This window comes from Mauremys mutica, chromosome 1 (genome assembly GCF_020497125.1).
Source record: "Mauremys mutica isolate MM-2020 ecotype Southern chromosome 1, ASM2049712v1, whole genome shotgun sequence".
Lineage (NCBI taxonomy): Eukaryota > Metazoa > Chordata > Testudines > Geoemydidae > Mauremys > Mauremys mutica.
Window position 1 is genome coordinate 209,367,059 of NC_059072.1, and position 19,938 is coordinate 209,386,996.

The 19,938-nt window shown below is 45.8% G+C and overlaps 1 protein-coding gene across 7 annotated transcripts in view; it reads right to left on the reverse strand.

Annotated features, from left to right (window-relative positions):
* The window catches only part of KDM6A (lysine demethylase 6A), a 303,262-nt gene that overhangs the window by 201,651 nt on the left and 81,673 nt on the right, over positions 1-19,938 (reverse strand). The window lies entirely within an intron of this gene.

A 19,938-nucleotide genomic window follows, 5' to 3' on the forward strand; every position in this document is an offset into this window, starting at 1 on the left:
TGGCTGTGTTGGTCAATCATAGAATGATTTGAACTACTAATGTGATGTGCTAAAAGGCAAATGAAATCATAGGATGTACCAGGCAAGATATTTCTAAAGAGACAAGGAAGTATTAATACCATTGTACAAGGTACTAAGAAGACCTCATTTGGACTACTATGTACAATTCTGGTCATCCACGTTCAAGAAAGATTAATTCAATCTGGAACAAGTATAGTGAAGAGCTATTAGGAGATAGATCCTTCATTCCTGATTATAGGAGAGGAGACTAAATGCCTGTTTGTTTAGCTTAGCAAAATGAAGGCTAAGAGGAGATGCAATCGCTCTTCACAAAAACTAGGGTGGCAAGCTATGTAAGTTAAAGGACAATATTGGCACAAGAACAAATCGCTATAAACTGGCCATGAATAAATTCAGGCTGGAAATTAGAAGACGGTTTTTAAATTTCAGAAAAGTCGGGTTCTTGAACAGCCTCTCATCAGGAGCTGCGAGGTCACACAAATGAAATTTCAGAGAGTTGGCCAAACTTATGAATGTGGCTGTATTATGGGGTTTCTTGTGACAGGGCTCAGAAGCTGCAAGGGTCCCTTCTAGTTCATGTCAATATTTCTAAAATCTCATGCTTCAGGGGTTTAGCTGGTCACCTGTAGCGGTCAGGAAGAGATTCCCCCATCCACAATCCTTTTTGTTTTTTAACTGCTAACCATTTCAAGGACCTCAGACATTGGTGCACCTTGATCCCTCTTGTTCTCTGCCTGTGGCACACAATAGTTCAGTCTGCTGAGGGCTGTAATACTTTGGTCACATTTCAGTGTTTGGGCTTAGCGTACTGGTGCTGCCTGGTGCTGGTGGCCTGCAATATATAGGAGACCTGTCTAGATGATCTAGTGATCCCTTCTGGCCTTACATTCTAGGACTGTAAAGAGCAATTATCAGTGATAGATGGTTGTCTCTTTCTGTTCCATCATTCAAAGCATAATTGTCTAAGAATGGTAAAAAAAGAAAATGCTGTGAAAACAAACCTCTTTTAGGAACTTATTTACATGCTTCAGACAGGGGGAGGGATAGCTCAGTGGTTTGAGCATTGGCCTGCTAAACACAGGGTTGTGAGTTCAATCCTTGAGGGGGCCACTTAGGGATCTGGGGCAAAATCAGTACTTGGTCCTGCTACTGAAGGCAGGGGGCTGGACTCAATGACCTTTCAGGGTCCCTTCCAGTTCTGTGAGACAGGTATATCTCCATATATTAGGGTACTGCTTGGCTTGTCCCACATTCTCTGAGGGAAAGCCTATACTACAAAATGAAGTCAACCTAAGTTACATCAATGTATAGCTGCTGCAGTAATTAAATCTCTTTTGCATATCCACACTACGTTTCTTGTGTCAGCAGTGCATGCCCTGACTAGGAGCACTTAAACCAATTTAACTCTCAGTGTGGAGCATTGTGGGACAGCTTCTGAAAGGCAGCAACAGTTGATGTAAGCAACACTGTCTATATTGATAGTGTGTCAACCTAACTACATCGACCAAAGCACTATCCCTCTTGCAGAGCTGGAGTTAAGTCAGTGTAGTGGGTGAGTTACATCGGTGGGATATACATTTTAGTGTAGACACAGAGTTAGGTTGACATAAGATGCCTTACATTAACCTAACTTTGTAATATACACCAGGACTGAATCTTATCAGAAATAGGATGGGGAGCAGGCGATAATGCTCTGATATGAAAACAGATGGATGATTTAACTTAAGTCATGGTCTTTTCCTGGGTTGCTGAGAATGGGAACAGGACAAAGCTGCTCCTGAAATTCTTGCACAGTTCCACGGGATATCCCCACTCAGACCAACCTCCAGCAACTTCATTTAATCAAAGCTACCGGTAACTCTTTTGCTCCAAAACTTGAAAGAGTTTGGCACCAATGGCGAGTCTAAGGCTATGTCTATACTGGCAGTTGAATGACAAAATTTCTCTTTCAAAGATGCTAACCCCCCGAAAGACAAAAGTTTTGCTGCAACAAGCACCAGTGTGAACAGCGTGTTGTCAGCAGGAATGCTCTCCTGACGATGATGCAAACGCTGCTTGTTGGAGGTGGAAGATTTTTGTCGGCAGGAGAACCAACAAACAGCAGCTACACTGCACGACTTTTAGCGGCACAGCTATAGCACCACAGTAAGGTCACTAAAAGCTGTGTAGTATAGACATAGGCCAGAAAAGGCTGACTGGGAAACAGAAGATAGCTCTGAGGAACTAGAGAGCAGCTACTGAGAGCAGGCTGAAGTACCCGTTGTAACAGATCCTTTACTAGAAAAAAGAAAAGAAGTTTAATAGTTAAGATGCTTCATGTAATTTTTTTCCATTCCTGTTTTCCATTCTCATTATCACTCTGTACAGATAAGGGTTTGTGTCCTGGATTAGCAGATATTTTTGTTTACATTGTTCATTTAATGTTGCAGTCTGAGATTTTGCCAATTTAATTTTCAAAAATAATGTAAATAAAAATATACGTATGAGAAAAAGATTTGTTGCTGGATGGAATGGAGATAAGTAATAAGGAGGTTAAAAAGAGTTGCCTGAGGGGGTGAAGTGGAAGAGAAGAGCCATAAAAGGTTCAGTTTTAAAACTTCTGAACAATTTAGCTTTCTAGAATTTGAAAGCCCATTAAACTCTTCAATTTCCTTCTCAATTAAAACTTGAGTAATTTTAAATTTCAATATAGAAACAGTTTGAAGAGGCTTCTTGTAAACTTCATAATAAACCAGGGCCTGGCACACTTTGGACCTTTCGCCTCAGTTTATTCAGGCTACAATTCTCTCACGCAGGAAGCACCTTCAAGTTGTAAGTGCAGTAGTTTGGTGAAATAACTAATATTTAAACAAATTCCTGGATCAAGTTCAAAATTTTTGGCTCTAATATACTGGAATATCTGCTTTACAGTTTCTTATATAAGCAGCAGGAGGCCCAAGATAGCAATGGAAGTGTTCCTGGAAGGAGAGGAAAATTAATGCCTTCCCTTATGGTAAACACAATGTTTTAAGCAAGTGTTATTGTTATAGTTGAACTCTAAAAGCAGCTGGTGCTAGATTTTTTTGTTTGTTTGTTTTAAATGGCAGTTAGGGAAGTGTAAAGTATCAGAGGGGTAGCCATGTTAGTCTGGATCTGTAAAAGCAGCAAAGAGTCTTGTGGCACCTTATAGACTAACAGACATTTTGGAGCATGAGCTTTCGTGGGTGAATACCCACTTTGTCGGATGCATGTAGACGAAGTGGGTATTCACCCATGAAAGCTCATGCTCCAAAATGTCTGTTAGTCTATAAGGTGCCACAAGACTCTTTGCTGCTTTTACAGGGAAGCGTAAGATTTTTAAAAGCATGGTCAAGGGTTTGTCACAAGGGGACTTTTTTTCAACCCATCTGAAAAGTGTACAGATTTAATTTTTGTCTCTGTTTCAGTTCTGAAACACTCAGCCTAAATAAGACAAGTCTTGATTAAATAAATTAGTGTACAGCAACACAGTGGCAAAATTACATTTGTAAGTGTAAATACTAGAAAACTCCTTCCAAATTCCCCCAAAACTACATAATATTCAGTAGACAAGTGTTTATTAAATTCTTATCACTTGAAGCATATTCCAAAAATCTATAAAGCACACATGGGAGACACTGCAATAAACATGCTGTTCGTGCTATATAAAACCTTGTCACATCATACCTGTTCTAAGCTTCTCACTGACATTTTACTTACAGGTAAAACAATGCATAACAAACATTTCAATCAAACCAAACGTCTCAAACGTATATTTGCACAAACTTTGACCATGAAATAGCTTCTGAATGGTTATGAATACAATATTCTGAATTAGAACAAGGCTTTTTCACTAAGTTTATTAGAGATTTTTAGTCAAAATTCTCCTGTTAACCAGTATGTTTTGCATTAAGATGCTAGAATATAATCACTGGGGTAAAGTTGAAACTCAGAAATACTTAAATTTAACTAATTATGTTTGATGGAATATTTAAGACAAATAAAAAGGTAAATACGTTTATTTCAAAAATAACATTTTAAAAGTTTAAAGCCCCAAACTTTCAAAATAGAATACCACTTTGTTATATCATTAAATATTTCAGCTATCAGATTACTATAACGTATGTAAGGAGAAAAAAAATATGTCATCAATTATACCTGGAAAAGACCAAACTAAAATAAGGATCCAACATCTAACTTTTAAAAATTGTTTTTTAAAACATTAAAACTAAAAGTAACTGAGGAAACAGTTTGTTACTTACTGTCTTAATTATATCTCAGAATTAGATTTAGACACGAACAGCAATTATACCGAATTCTATATAGTATTTTGAGGTTACTGTAGGATACAAAAAGGTTGTGCATCAGTGAAATGGAAAATTACTCTGACTTGTATCAGAGCTTCTAAGGTGCAAAATGCTCTTCTTCCCAGTTATCAGTATGTTAGGCAATTGCCTTTTTGTTCCGTTATTTAAGAGAGGCAAAAAGATGTATAGTTCGGAGAAAATATAGTAAAGCATCCAAAAAGTAAAATAAAGGTGGATTAAAATGTTTTCAATTGTTTTCCTATTTCACAGTATGTTGGGGGTGGGGGGGAGGAGGGGACAAAAAAAGGAAAGATCTTTTGTTTCCCAAGGAAAGAAAATATAGGTGAAAATAAACTACATAAAGTTATTAACATCAGTAACAGGTTTAATTAAAAATATTATTGGAAAATGTAACCTTTTATTACTTAAATATTTGATTTTAAAAAATCTCACTGCTAATTAAAACTATTTTAGTGTTAAGGATGAAAAAATATTCTTTGTAACATGTTTATTTTAAGGTTTAATTAAAAAGACAATATCCAATGGTAAAATTAACAGATCCTCCCGTGTTTTAGGTCTCCATGATAGAGATGATGGCTTCACGTGGCATGCAAAGCTCACTAAGAGAAACAAAAATTCAGAAATGAAACACTTTGTTCACAATGACTTCCTAATCTTAACAGAAGTTGCTGGGTCAGTACCATAAACCGACTGATGTAGTAAGGCTTCAAACACTACTACTGGGGGAATTCTGAGCTACTGCGCATGCGCAGAATTTATGTCCCCTGCAGATTTGCTTCCCCACAGAAAAATGACTGATGGGGAAGAAAAGGGAAGCCACAAGAGTGGTCATGTGACCTTCCCCAGCAGTATGTTTTGGGTGTCCAGGGCAGCCAACAGAGAGGTAAGACACTGTGGGGCAAGGGGTGGGACTGGGGAAGACCCGGCTTGTGACTCTGACCATGCACTGGGCTCAGCTGCTAGTCCCGGCTGAGCTGGGAAGAACAGGACTTCCTCTTCCTTTGCACAGCATCCGGGGCTGTGTCAAACCCACCCCCAGATTTCTCCCCCAGCTGTAGGAAGCTCTGAAAACTCCTTCCTCTCCCCTGTCCCCGGTGCTTCCTGTTCCCATCCCTCGTCAGCTGCAGTGGGAGGGAGTACAGAGAACTGCTCCCCCATCCGCCCAACCCTCATGCATCCAGAGCCCCTCATACCCAGACCCTCCCACCGAGCCTCCCCTTCTGCACCCAAAATCGCCAAAATAAGCCCAACTCCCCCTGCACGACCCCAATGAGCCACCCTGAACTGCGACCAGCTGCACCTGGATCCCCACCCCACTGAGCCCCACTCTCAAGCATCTGGACCTGCCCACTGAGCCCTGCAAACTCCCTCCTCGCTGAGCCCCAACCACTTTCACCCAGAACCCCCTGAAGAGTCCCATTACCATTGCACCCAATAAACCCCAACAAGCCCCTGTGCATCCAGATTCCTCCCTGCACCCAGATCCCCCACTGAGCCACCCAGACCCAGATTGCCCCACACAAAACCTTCTCAACCCACACCTGGATCCCCCCATAGTAAGCTACTCCACACTTGGATCCTGCCTTGCAGAACCTGCATGCCCACACCTGGTGCACCTGGCACAGAGGGGCAGGGTCCTGGGGTGTTTCTGCAGCAGGCACGATCCTTGAGCTGTGTCAGGATTGGGTACAGCCTCACCGCTGAGTCCGTGTCCCAGGACAGGGGAGCCACACAGTGACCTCCCACCTGTGTGCAGCCAGTGGCTTGTGCTTCCCAGTGCCATGCTGGAGACTCCACATTTATTTGACAAATAAAATTTGCACAGTTTTAAAATTTTGTGCGCAACATTTTTTGGCACAGAATGCCCTCAGGAGTGAAAGACTGACTTTCTAGCATGCAGACACACGATGAACCAAGCAAGCAAATTAAGAATGTCGTATTGTACAACTAAGCCAGTCCCAAGAATAGACTACAAGGTTTAGTCCTCTCTTTCTAGCAGGCAAGCTCCAGCAACATACACTGCCCTGTGGAGCTTCACTGGGATGTCTTTTATATACTCAAATAGAACCTATCAACCTTAAACAATCATTCTTCAGTCTCTCCTTAAGCCTGGAGGAATCTCCTCACACTTATGAAGCAGTAATAGAAAAGAGGGAGCGGAATCTAGTTTTCTGCCATCTTACAACCAGCAACATAAAAGTACATGCTTTTAGTAATCATTCATCCAAAACACACTGTGCAAGAGTTAAAGAGAGCTGGATGTCTGGGAAACACGTACCCAAAGATAAATCAGCCATCTGAGGGTAAAAGCTGTATGTTCCAAGGCAGCTAGCTAATCTAATGTGTGGTAAATGTTTGCAAGAAGCACCAAACAGCTGCTTTTCAGAATTTGATACCTTTTTGCTGCACCACAGTTATAGGACTAACCTCCTACAAAAAGTTTTATTTTTTTAAACTAGACCATTTCATTCTTGTATGCTACAAAATAAAAGACGGTTACTCACCTTTGTAACTGTTGTTCTTCGAGATGTGTTGCTCATATCCATTCCAATTAGGTGTGCGCGCGCCACGTGCACGTTCATCGGAAGATTTTTACCCTAGCAACACTCGGTGGGTCGTCTGGGCGCCCCCTGGAGTGGTGCCGCTATGGCACCGGATAGATACCCCTGCCGACCCATCCACCCCTCAGTTCCTTTTTGCCGGCTACTCCGACAGTGGGGAAGGAGGGCGGATTTGGAATGGATATGAGCAACACATCTCAAAGAACAACCCTTACAAAGGTGAGTAACGGTCTTTTCTTCGAGTACTTGCTCATATCAATTCCAATTAGGTGATTCCTAAGCCTTACCTAGGCGGTGGGGTCGGAATGAGATGTTGCAGAATGCAAAACTGCTGAACCAAAGGCTGCATCATTTCTGGACTGTTGGACCAGAGCATAACGTGAAGCAAAGGTGTGGACCGAAGACCAGGTAGCCGCACGACATATCTCCTGGATAGGTACATGAGCCAGGAAGGCGGCAGATGAAGCCTGAGCCCTGGTAGAATGTGCGGTGAGGTGACTCGAGGGTACATGAGCCAAGTCGTAACAAGTACGGATACATGCCGTTACCTACGATGAGATCCTCTGGGATGAGACAGGTAGACCCTTCATTCGGTCTGCCACTGCGACGAAGAGCTGGGGTGTTTTACGAAATGATTTTGTGCGCTCGATATAAAATGCGAGCGTTCTACGGATGTCTAGGGAGTGCAACTGTTGCTCCCGTCGTGATGAGTGCAGCTTCGGGAAGAAGACCGGAAGGAAGATATCCTGGTTGACATGGAATGCCGATACCACTTTAGGGAGGAATGCTAGGTGTGGACGTAACTGCACCTTGTCCTTGTGGAACAAAGTATACGGTGGGTCCACCGTGAGAGCCCGAAGCTCGGAGACTCGCCTGGCCGATGTAATGGCTACGAGAAAAGCTGTCTTCCAGGACAGGTATAGCAATGAGCATGTTGCCAACGGCTCAAATAGGGGAGACATAAGTCTGGTTAGAACCAGGTGGAGGTCCCATGTTGGCGGGGGCATCGTACTTGTGGGTATAGGCGCTCTAGGCCCTTAAGAAATCTAGAGACCACAGAGTGTGAGAACATGGAGCGGCCACTCCCCCCTGGATGGAAGGTAGAGATGGCCGCCAAGTGTACCCGCAATGAAGATACCGCCAGGCCCTCCTGTTTGAGAGACCAGAGGTAGTCCAAGATGGTTGAGATCGAGGCCTCAGTGGGGGTAACACTGTGTGACCCGCACCAGCAGAAGAAACGCTTCCATTTGGCCAGATACGTTGACCGGGCGGAAGGCTTCCTGCTACCCGGGAGTACTTGCTGTACTGAGGCAGAGCAACGCAACTATGACTGGTTCAGCCATGCAGCAGCCACGCCTTGAGGTGAAGGGCCTGCAGGTCTGGGTGGCGAAGTCTGCTGTGGCCCTGCGTTATGAGGTCTGGGTGGAGTGGCACGGTAATCGGGTTGGCTAGTGACAGATCGAGTAGCGTGGTGTACCAGTGCTGCTTGGGCCACGCTGGAGCGATCAAGATTAGGTGCGCTCTGTCCCTGCGGAGTTTCAGCAGGACCTTGTGAACCAGCAGGAACGGCGGGAAGGCATAAAGCAGCCAGTTCGTCCATGGCATCAGGAATGCGTCCGAGATCGACCCCGGTGAGAGGCCTTGGAAGGAGCAGAACATCTGGCATTTCCTGTTCTCGCGGGAAGCAAACAGGTCTATGTGGGGAAATCCCCACCTCTGGAAAACCGAATGAATAACATCCGGGCGTATCGACCACTCGTGGCAGAGGAATGACCTGCTCAGTCGATCCGCCAGAATGTTCCGAACCCCCGGGAGAAAGGACGCTACCAGGTCTATCGAGTGGGCTATGCAAAAGTCCCAGAGTCTGATGGTCTCCTGACAAAGGGGGGGAAGATCGAGTCCCTCCCTGTTTGTTTATATAGTACATGGCCATTGTGTTGGCCGTAAACACTGAGACACCGTGGCCTTGTAAATGTTGCAGGAACGCCTGGCACGCTAGGCGGACTGCTCTCAGTTCTCGGACATTTATGTGAAGTGTCAGCTCCTGAGATGACCAGAGGCCTTGCGTACAAAGGCTCCCGAGGTGCGCGCCCTAGCCATGAGAAGACGCGTCCGTCGTCAGGGACACTGAGGGCTGAGGCGGATGGAACGGTAACCCTGCACACACCGGGGAGGGAGTCAGCCACCAGTCTAAAGAGCCTAGAGTGCTCGGGGGAATGGTGACTATTGTGTCTATTGAGTCCCTGCTCGGGCAGTATACCGAGTTGAGCCAAGTTTGTAACGGACGCAGGCGGAGCCTGGCGTGCTTGGTTACGAACGTGCATGCCGCCATGTGGCCCAAGAGACCGAGACAAGTGCGAACCGAGGTCGTCGGGAAATTCTGCAGACCGCGGATGATTGTTGCCATTGCTTGAAACCGCGGCTGTGGTAAGCAGGCCCTGCGTCGCTCCTATGAAGTCTAACCTCTGTGTGGGAACTAGAGAGGACTTCTCTATATTGATCATCAGGCCTAGATGAGTGAATAGGTCCCTGACGACACCCACATGCTGGGCGACTTGTGTCTCGGAGGTCCCCCCGGAGGAGCCAATCGTCCAGATACGGAAACACGTGTATCCGACGTCGGCGGAGATATGCAGCGACCACGGCCATGCACTTCGTGAATACCCTTGGGGCTGTGGAAAGGCCAAAGGGCAGGACTGTGAACTGGAAGTGCTGAAGGTTGGCTACGAAACGGAGGTACCTTCTGTGCGGAGGAAAAATAGCGATATGCAAATATGCGTCCTTCATATCAAGGGCGGCATACCAATCTCCAGGATCCAAGGACAGGATAATGGTTCCCAGGGACACCATACGGAACTTCAACTTTACCATAAACTGGTTGAGTCCTCGCAGGTCTAGGATGGGTCTGAGACCACCCTTTGACTTGGGGATTAGGAAATAATGGGAATAAAACCCCTTGCCCTTTTCGTTCTTTGGCACCTCCTCTATAGCCCCCATGGCGAGGAGCGACCGCACCTCTTGCAAGAGGAATTGCTCGTGAGAGGGGTCCCTGAAGAGGGACGGGGTGGGAAGGCGGGGTTGAAACAAATTGGAGGCGGTATCCATATTCCACCATGCGTAGGACCCAGAGATCTGAGGCTAACTGGGACCACGCCGGGAGGAAGTAGGAGAGATGGTTGGAGAAGGGAGGAGAAGGATCCTGGCCTGTAATTGGTACGCCGTCCTCGGGCGCACCTTCAAAAAGTTAGATTTTGGTCCCGCTGGTGGTTTCGAGGGACCTTGATTTTGGCCCCTTGGGGCCCTGATTGGCGTCTACGCCCACCTCGACCGCATCGTCTGTCAAAGTCCTGCCTGCTTCTAGGCACAAAATATGGACGGGGAGGTTGGGGGCAGAAGGGTCTGCATTGGGTCACTGGCATGTGCATGCCTATCAAACACCTTATGACCCTATTGTCTTTCAGGCTTTGCAGCCTAGGGTCAGTCTTCTCAGAGAAGAGGCCTTTACCATCGAACGGCAAGTCCTGGATGGTGTACTGCAACTTGGGTGGAAGGTTGGAAACCTGAAGCCATGAGATACGCCTCATGGCAACACCTGAGGCCAGAGTCCTGGCTGCTGAGTCAGCTGCATCGAGCGAGGCTTGGAGGGAAGTTCTGGCCACCTTTTTTCCTTCCTCCATGAAGGCCGCGAACTCCTGGAGGGAGTAGTTCCGTAAATCTCCCCACCTCCGCCCATGTGTTGTAATTATAGCGGCTGAGGAGGGCTTGTTGATTCGCCACCCAGAGCTGTAAGGCACCCGCCAAGTACACCTTACGGCCGAGCAGGTCCATTCGCCTAGACTCCTTAGATTTTGGGGCTGCCGCCTGCTGGCCATGGCGTTCCCTCTCATTAACTGATTGAACGACCAGGGAGGAGGATGGAAATATAAATACTCGTACCCCTTAGAGGGCACCATATATTTACGCTCGACTCCCCTGGCCATAGGTGGGATGGAGGCCGGCGATTGCCATATAGTGTCTGCATTGGCTTGAATGGTACGAATAAACGGTAGGGCCACTCTGGTGGGAGCATCAGCCGACAGAATGCTCACCACCGGGTCCTCCACCTCTGGGACCTCCTCTACCTGGAGGTTCATGTTGAGTGCTACCTTCCTGAGGAGGTCCTGGTGGGCCCTCAGGTCGATTGGAGGAGGGCCCGAGGAGGATGTCCCTGCCACCGCCTTGTCTGGAGAAGAGGAAGAGGAGACACCTGGGACGAGAGGGTCCTGCATGGCCTCTTGCTCCTGAGCAACCTCCTGCTCCAGTGGGACTGGAGAGTCCGGTGAGTGGACTGGAGCTTCCTCGGTATCAGCCGGAGGGGCACGGCTGATTGTCGCCTCTGGCACCCGGTGCTCTGATGGTGCCGAGTGGGACGGGACTACTGGTGCCCCTTGGGCCTGGTGGTACGCCCAAGGCATCCAGAAAGACGACTGGTGTGGGCCTAGGTCCTGGGCCTGTGCCTCTTGGAAGACCCCGGTGGGCACATCAGACTCGCGGTCCTGTGCATAATAGCTGTCCGCGTGGGACGACTCTGAAGTGTGCCTGGAAGGCCATGGAGGAGCGGAGAGGCCCTGAGCAGAGTCATGTCTCTAGCAGGCCTAGCTCTACTCCGCACTCAGTACCGGGAACGAGATCGGGACCTGCGACCGGAACGGTGCCGGGAGGTCAACCGCGATCTCGAGGCTTGGCGTAGGGAGCGGCTACAGGAGTCACGGTGCCTGGAGCGGTGCCGGGAGCTGGAGCGGTGCTGAGAATATCGGGCCGGCGACCGGGATGCCGACCAGAGCCGCGAGTGCAGAGGAGAACGGTACCAGGACTGCGAGCGGCGACGAGAGCGGGAGCGCCGTCGGGACCTGGAACGTCTGCGGGACCGTGATCTAGAATGGTGCCGGTCTGCTGTGCCGACAGAGGGTGGCTGAATCAAGGCCGGTTTGCTTATAGACTGTATTGCCCGCACCTGCGGTGCTGGGGGCGGAGGCAGCGTCGACTCTGTCATCAAAATCAGATCCCTCGCCGTTGAGAACGTCTCCGGCATGGACGGGATATTAAGCTCTACCACTGGTCTAGCCGGGGAGCTGACAGGCACCGGACTCAATGGCCCTTGTGGGACTGGAATCGACAGTGCAGACGTCATCAGTGCCGCGGCGGGTGTCGGCGCCGGGCGGTCCAACTTGGACGAGCTCTCTGGCTGCGGTGCAGGTGGCACGGAAGCAGCAGGAGTCTTAGTCTTTCTCGACCTCGGGGAGAGGGAGCGGCGTCGAGACGGCCTCGGTGCCGACGACAGGTGGTGCCGAGGAGCCTTGGCCATACCAGCGCGGTCCGGTGCCGAGGAGGTGCTTCTGTCCGAAGAGTGACCAGCGCTCGGTGCCGAAGGCTGAGGGGTGAGAGCCGCCTCCATGAGGAGCTGCTTTAGCCTAATGTCCCACTCCTTTTTTGTTCTTGGCTTAAAAGCCTTGCAAATGTGGCACTTAGCTGTCAGGTGCAACTCCCCGAGGCACTTCAGACAGGAGTCATGCGGGTCTCCTGTCAACATCGGCCTGCGGCAGGCCAAGCACGGTTTGAAACCCGGTGAACCGGGCATAGGCCCCGGCACCGGGTGCGGGGAAGGGGCTATTCCCCAAACCCCTCTTTATTATTATACTAAATATACTATAAAGTAATAAACTAAAGTGAACTATATAAAAGTTTTTAACTATATACACAACAAGGAATGAGAGAACTACGAGTAGCTAGGGAAGTGGAGGTCAGCTAAGCCGCGCTCCACTGTTCCAACGACCGACACGGGCAGTAAGAAGGAATTGAGGGGCGGATGGGTCGGCAGGGGTATATATCCGGTGCCATAGCGGCGCCACTCCGGGGGCGCCCAGACGACCCACCAAGTGTTGCTAGGGTAAAAATCTTCCGACGAATGTGCACGCAGTGCGCGCACACCTAATTGGAATCGATATGAGCAAGCACTCGAAGAACTGCTAATTTGTTTGATAAAAATATGATCCCCAATGCCAAATTTCCATGTTTGGATCCTAAACTGCATGAAGATATTTTCAAAAATCTACAAGACTAAGTAGTCAGATCTTCAAGATCCTTATGAGAGTATATAATATCTCTTCATTTAACCACCCATGCTACATATGATTCTTAAGTGAAATCCTTGTTAAAAGCAGAGGAAGGAGAGGTAGCTAAGAATTACTTTATCTATGCAAAAGATTACAAGTAGCACATGGCAGCTATTTTTCCCCTCCCAATCTTGAAGTCATGTGTGATAGCTGGCAAGATTGCCATCTTACGTTTTCAGCAATGGGGGATGAAATTCACTCACAAAGGGTTCTTTCAAATCTTTTCAAACAACATTTAGGTTTTGAGAAGGGCCAGTTATTCAATGAAAGGGATTACGTACATGGAGATGTTACATTAGATTAAGTTTAGTTTGTTCCATTTAAAGTGCTTTACGTCCACACACAACTTTTTTCCAAGTGAATTATTTGGCATCTTAGGTCACAATAACTAATTCTTCTTGCAACAGGTTTAACTGAGTATGTTCGCTTTAAGGTTCATGCGGACATTCTTAACTACTAAACTTTTGGCAGTCCTCCAGTTACTATCCAACAGTGCATGTTTTCACACCTGCATTGGCCTGTCTGGGTACCCTCCAATGGTCCAGAGACATCTTGACCGCATATCACCACTGCATTTAAAAGCAGCCAGGAATGTCCCTTTTTGACAACAGGTAAAAGTGTGTTCATACCCCCAGAGTCACATAACCATTATAGAAGCCATACCCCTACCCTTCTGCAAGGACCTTGTGATGGTCTTGGACTTGATTGCCTTCTTTGGAGACCTGCATAGTCAGTCCCACTTAGAGAAAAGTCACTGGAATCCAAACATCTACAAATCACTGTCAGAGCAAACATTAACGAGGCAGCATTCCCAGAACTGGTCCCAATGCCAAGTCAAAGCAAAGGAGCTTGGGCAGAAGTACCTGAAGGCAAGGGACCAGAACAGGACCGCTGTTAATGCTTCCACTACTTGCCCATACTGAGAGGAACTAAACAGCAGTTTTGCAAGCAATGCCACCAACACACCCAAGAATTATGTGGTAGATAGTTTTCCCAGACAACACAGCAAGCACCCAAGAACCCACAGGAAGTTCCTTTAATCCCATGTATACCACGTGATCCAACAACCAAAGATTTTTCTGAGCAGCCAAAAACTGTACAATATAGCAGCTTTGGACATGACATATGAACTTCATTTGTACAGCCATATAGAAACTGCTGTGGAGGAAAGCCAGCAAGCATTATGAAATATATTATAATACAGTTGCACAGGTGGATTTAAACAACTTTTATTTTTTAAAAAACAGGTGCCAGATGTTTGCTGCCAAGTTGGGTGAAGCTAGGAGCCCCTCCAACTGCTCAGCTTTAAAATTCCTCCATTCCCTATAATGTGCTCAAAATGGTATCCATGTCACAGACTGCAGTATCTAACCCTACAACAATTGGCTACACTTGTCACCTCCATACCCTCCCCCTTCCTGAAATGGTTCCAGCTTCCTCTCTGTTCACTACCCCGCATCCGTTCCCCTTACCCTTCTCTCACACCAACTTAAGGTGTCATCACCACAGAGGTTTAAAAACCTACAACACAGTATGGAAGGCAAGTTTATTGTAGAGGCAGATACCAACAGAAGAAGTACTTAGCTTATTAATACATTCACCTTTTAGCCACGGCACTGGGGGTTAGTCTTAATTACACCTCTAGCCCGATATAATGTCACCTGATATAACACAAATTCGGATATAACGCAGTAAAGCAGCGCTCTGGGGGTGGGGCGGGGCTGCACGCTCCAGCGGATCAAAGTTCGATATAACGCAGTTTCACCTATAATGTGGTAAGATTTTTTGGCTCCTGAGGACAGCGTTATATCGAGTAGAGGTGTACTTCTCTTTCAGCCCTATATTTCTGTGATTCAAATACTTAATCATACTTTACTCTCCCTTCCACAACGTTAAACTCTTTAGTGATGTTGTATTTTTCTGTAAATGACAAGTACAGAATAATGCAGACAATAAGGAAAGGGGAATGGCAATGTGCTGGAGTCCAGAGGGTGGTCATTAGGGTAACAATGGCTTGGCCCAGTCTCCCCATGCAAGAGATAGGGAGACCCAGTCCACTGTGGTGCTCCCAGGGCTCTTGTGGTGCTCCCAGGATTGGGCCAAAAGAAATCTGATGAGGTTCAACAAGGACAAGTGTACTTCGGATGGAAGAATACCATGCACTGCTACAGGCTGGTGACCGACTGGCTAAGCAGCAGTTCTGCAGAAAAAGGACCTGGGGATTACAGTGGATGAGAAGCTGGATATGAGTCAGCATGTCCTTGTTGCCAAGATGGCTAACGGCATATTGGGCTGCATTAGTAGGAGCATTGCCAGCAGATCGAGGGAAGTGATTATTCCCCTCTATTCAGCACTGGTGAGGCCACATCTGGAGCACTGAATCCAGTTTTGGGGCCCCCATACAGAAAGGATGTGGAAAAATTGGAGAGAGTCCAGTGAAGGGCAACAAAAATGATTAGGCGACTGGGCACATGATTTATGAGGCGGCACTGAGGGAACTGAGCTTATTTAGTCGGCAGAAGAGAAGAGTGTGGGGAGATTTGATAGCAGCCTTCAACTACCTGAAGGCAGGGCTCCAAAGAGGATGGAGCTCGGCTGTTCTCAGTGGTGGCAGATGACAGAACAAGGAGCAATGGTCTCAAGTTGCAGGGAGGTGGTCTAGGTTGGATATTAGGAAAAACTATTTCACTAGGAGGGTGGTGAAGTATGGAATGGGTTACCTTGGGAAGTGGTGGAATCTCTATCCTTAGAGGTTTTTAAGGCCCAGCTTGACAAAGCCCTGGCTGGCATGATTTAGTTGAGGTTAGTCCTGCTTTGAGCAGGGGGTTGGACTAGATGACCTCCTGAAGTCTCTTCCAACCCTAATCTTCTATGATACTATATGACTATATAAGAACCTAAGAATGGTCACACTGGATCAGACCAATAGTCCATGTAGACCAATAACCTGTCTTCCATACCCAGTTGATCAGACCCAGGTTCTAGCAGTCAGGCTTAGGGACACCCAGAGCATGGGGTTGTCCCCCGACCATCTTGGCTAAGAGACACTGATGGACCTATCCTCCATCAACTTACCTAATTATTTGTGAATCCAGTTATACTTTTTGCCAGCAGATTTTATGGAGGCCAAAATTTCCACAGATGGACTATGAATTGTGTGGAAAAAGTAATTCCTTTTTTTTTAAATTTAAACCTGCTGCCTATTAATTTCATTGGGTGACCCCTCGTGCTTGTGTTATGTGAAAGGGTAAATAACAACACTTCCCTATTCACTTTCTCCATACCATTCATGATTTTACAGACCTCCATCATATCCCCCCGTTAGTAACACCTTTTCTAAAATGAACAGTCCCACTCTTTTTAATCCTTCCTTGTATAGAAGCTGTTCTATACCCCCTAATTATCTTTGTTGCCCTTTTGAATAACTTTTCCACTTCTAATATATCTTCTTTGAATGGAGGCGAACAGAACTGCATGCAATATTTAAGGTGTGGGCATACCATGGATTTATATAGTGGCATTGTGTTTTCTATCCCTTTCCCAATGGCTCCTAGCATTCAGGTGTTTTTTTTCCCAATGCAGCTGAACACTGAGCAAATGTTTTCAGGGAAATATTCACGATGACTCCAAGACCTCTTTCTTGAGTGGGGACAGCTCATTTAGAACCCATCATTTCTATATCTATATATATATATAAAAAACACACACAGTAATTATGTTTTCCAATGTGTATTACTTGCACTTATCAACACTGAATTTAATCTGCCATTTTGTTGCCCAGTCATCCAATTTTATGAAGTCTTTGGAACTCTTCAGTCTGCTTTAGACTTAACTATCTTCAGTAATTATACACTGTCTGCTAATTTTGCCACCTCGCTGCTTACCCTTTTTTCCAGATCATTCACGAATATGTTGAACAGTATAGGTCCCAGTACAGATTCATTCGGAACCCCACTATTTACCTCTCTCCACTATGAAAATTCACCATTTATTTCTATCCTTTGTTTCTTATCTTTTAATCCATGATGGCTTCCATTGCTTAAGTGCCCTTCATGAGGGACCTCACCAAAGGCTTTCTGAAAATCCATGTACGCTATATCCATTGGATCACACCTATGCATATGCTTGACGACACCTGCAAAGAATTCTAATAAATTGGTGAGGCACGATTTCCCTTTACAAAAGCCATGTTGATTCTTCCTCAACATATCATGTTCACCTTTGCATCTGATCATTCTGTTCTTTAGTATAGTTTCAATCAATTTGCTTGGTACTGACGTTAGGTTTAGTGGCCTGTAATTGCCAAGGCAGCCTCCAGAGCTTTTTTTTTTTTTTAAAATTGGCATCACTTCAGCGATCCTCCATTCATCTGGTGCAGAGACTAATTTAAGTGATAGGTTACACACCACAGTTGTTAGTTCTGAAATTTCACAGTTGAGTTCCTTCATAACTCTTGAATGAATACCATAGGCTCCTGGTGAGATTTTACTGTTAAATTTATCAATCTGATCTAAAACCACCTCTACTGACACTTAAATGAGGGACAATTCCTCATATTTGTCACCTAAAAAAATGGGCTGAGGTGTGGGAATCTCCCTCACATTCTCTGTAGCAAAGACCAATGCAAAGAATTCATTTAGCTTTCCCATAAGAGCCCTGTCTTCCTTGAGTGCCTTTTTCACACCTCAAATGTCTCCTGATTATTTGGCAGGCTTTCTGCTTGATGTACTTTTTAAAAGCATTGCTGTTAGTTTGTGTGACTTTTGCTAGCTACTCTTCAAATTCTTTTTTGGCTAATTATAACTTTTATACTTGATTTGCCAGAGTTTATGCTCCTTTCTATTTTCCTCAGTAGGAGCCGATTCCCAATTTTTAAAGTATGTGTTTTTTTCTCTGCTCTTTTATTCTACTGCTTTACTCTTATTCAAGCATGAATTTCTATCCATAGAGATTCTGTTGTACTGATTTAATTCATTTAAGATTTTTACTATATATCAGAACCCCGTTTATCTGACTCTCCATTTTCCAGGTCTCCATATTAACCGAACAACCAGCACATGGAGGTCCAGAAGCGGGTGATTTCTCCAGTGGCCGCTAGATGGTGCTAAAGCCTTCAACTTTTCCATTTTCCAGATTATCTGAATTTTTCATTATCCAATCTGGCCCCGGTCCCAATTAGATCAGATAAACAGTATTTGAGTCTATGCTTTCTTTCCCATATGCAGCCATTCCCTCACCAGCATAACCTGCTCTGTCATTCCTATATATTTTATACCCTGGTATTACCATGTCCCATATCATCATGTGAAGGCCAAGACTATTCAAAAAAGGAATAGGTAAATTCATGGAGGATAGGTCCATCAATGGCTATTAGCCATGATGGGCAGGGAGAGGGTAGGGACACCATGTTTCTCAGAAGCTAGGAATGGGCGGCAGGAGATGGATCACTTGAGGATTACATGTTCTGTTCATTCCCTCTGAAGTATCTGGCTTTGACCACTGTCAGAAGACAGGATACTGGGCTAGATGGACCTTTGGTCTGACCCAGTATGGCTACTCTTACGTTCATCATTCCACCAAGTTTCTGTGATGCCTATTATATCAATAGCCTTATTTAATATTAGGCACTCACGTTCACCCATCTTAGTATTTAGATTTCTAGCATTTGTATACAAGCACATATAAAATTTGTCAATATTTAGTTGATAGCCTTCATGTGATGTAATTAAATACTTGTTTTTAAATTCTCTCTTCAATTCCTCCTTGTACTATATCATCTTCTATCCTCTCCCTCTTTATAGGCTATAGAGTAACCCCTTTAATAAATCCTTCACTGAAGGATGTGTCTTTTTGAACCGTGTGCTCCTCCACACCAGTCAGCTTTCTCCGAGCTTTTAGTTTAAAAGTCCTCTACAACCTTTTTAATTTTACATGCTACAAATCTGGTTCTCTTTTGGTTTAGGTGGAGCCCTTTCTTCCTGTCTAGGTTGGCTCCTTTCCCAAAAGGTTCCCCCAGTTCCTCAGAAAGTGAAATTCCTCCTCCGCCCACTACCGTCTCATCCACGCATTTATACTCTGCAATTCTGCCTAACTGACCCTGCTCATGGAACAGGAAGCATTTCAGATAATGCTATCATGGAGGTTCTAGTCTTTAATATCTTTCTTAGCAGCCTAAAAGTGGCCTCCAGGACCTGTCTCCTACTTTTCCCTATGTCATTGGCACCTGCATGTACCACTAACACTACATAGATGTCTCGAGAGGTCCACAACCTTCATCCGCAGAAGACAATTCACCATACGATTCTCCTGTTCATCACAAACCCATCTATCTATATTTCTAATAATCAAATCCCCCATTACCATTACTTGTCTCTTCTTAATAACTTGATTTCCCTCCCCCAAAAGGGATATCCTCAGTGCAAGAGGATGCCATAACATCATCTGGAAGAAGGTTCCCAACTATGGGATTGTCTCCCTCTGCTCCAGCTTGATGTTCTCCTTCCCAGGGACTTTTATCCTCCAGAACAGATAGAAGCTGTCAGACTGGGTATGGGACTGCTCTATTACGTCCTGGAAAGTCTCATTACGTACCCACCCCCGCTTTACTCCTCCAGTTCAGCCACTTTGATCTCAAAACCCTGTACTTCATCTCTGAGGGGCAAGAGTTGCTAGCACTGAATGCACACATATGCCACCTCTCCACAACGGAGGTAATCATACATGTTGCAGTCAGTGCAATACACTAGATAGCCCCCACTCTCCTTGCTACATGTTTTTTTTTCCCTTCCAATACACAACAGAAATACTTATTGCAGACAAGGCAGAAGTGTTGAATATTACTGACAATTCTACCATTTCCATCTTGTAATGAACCAATTC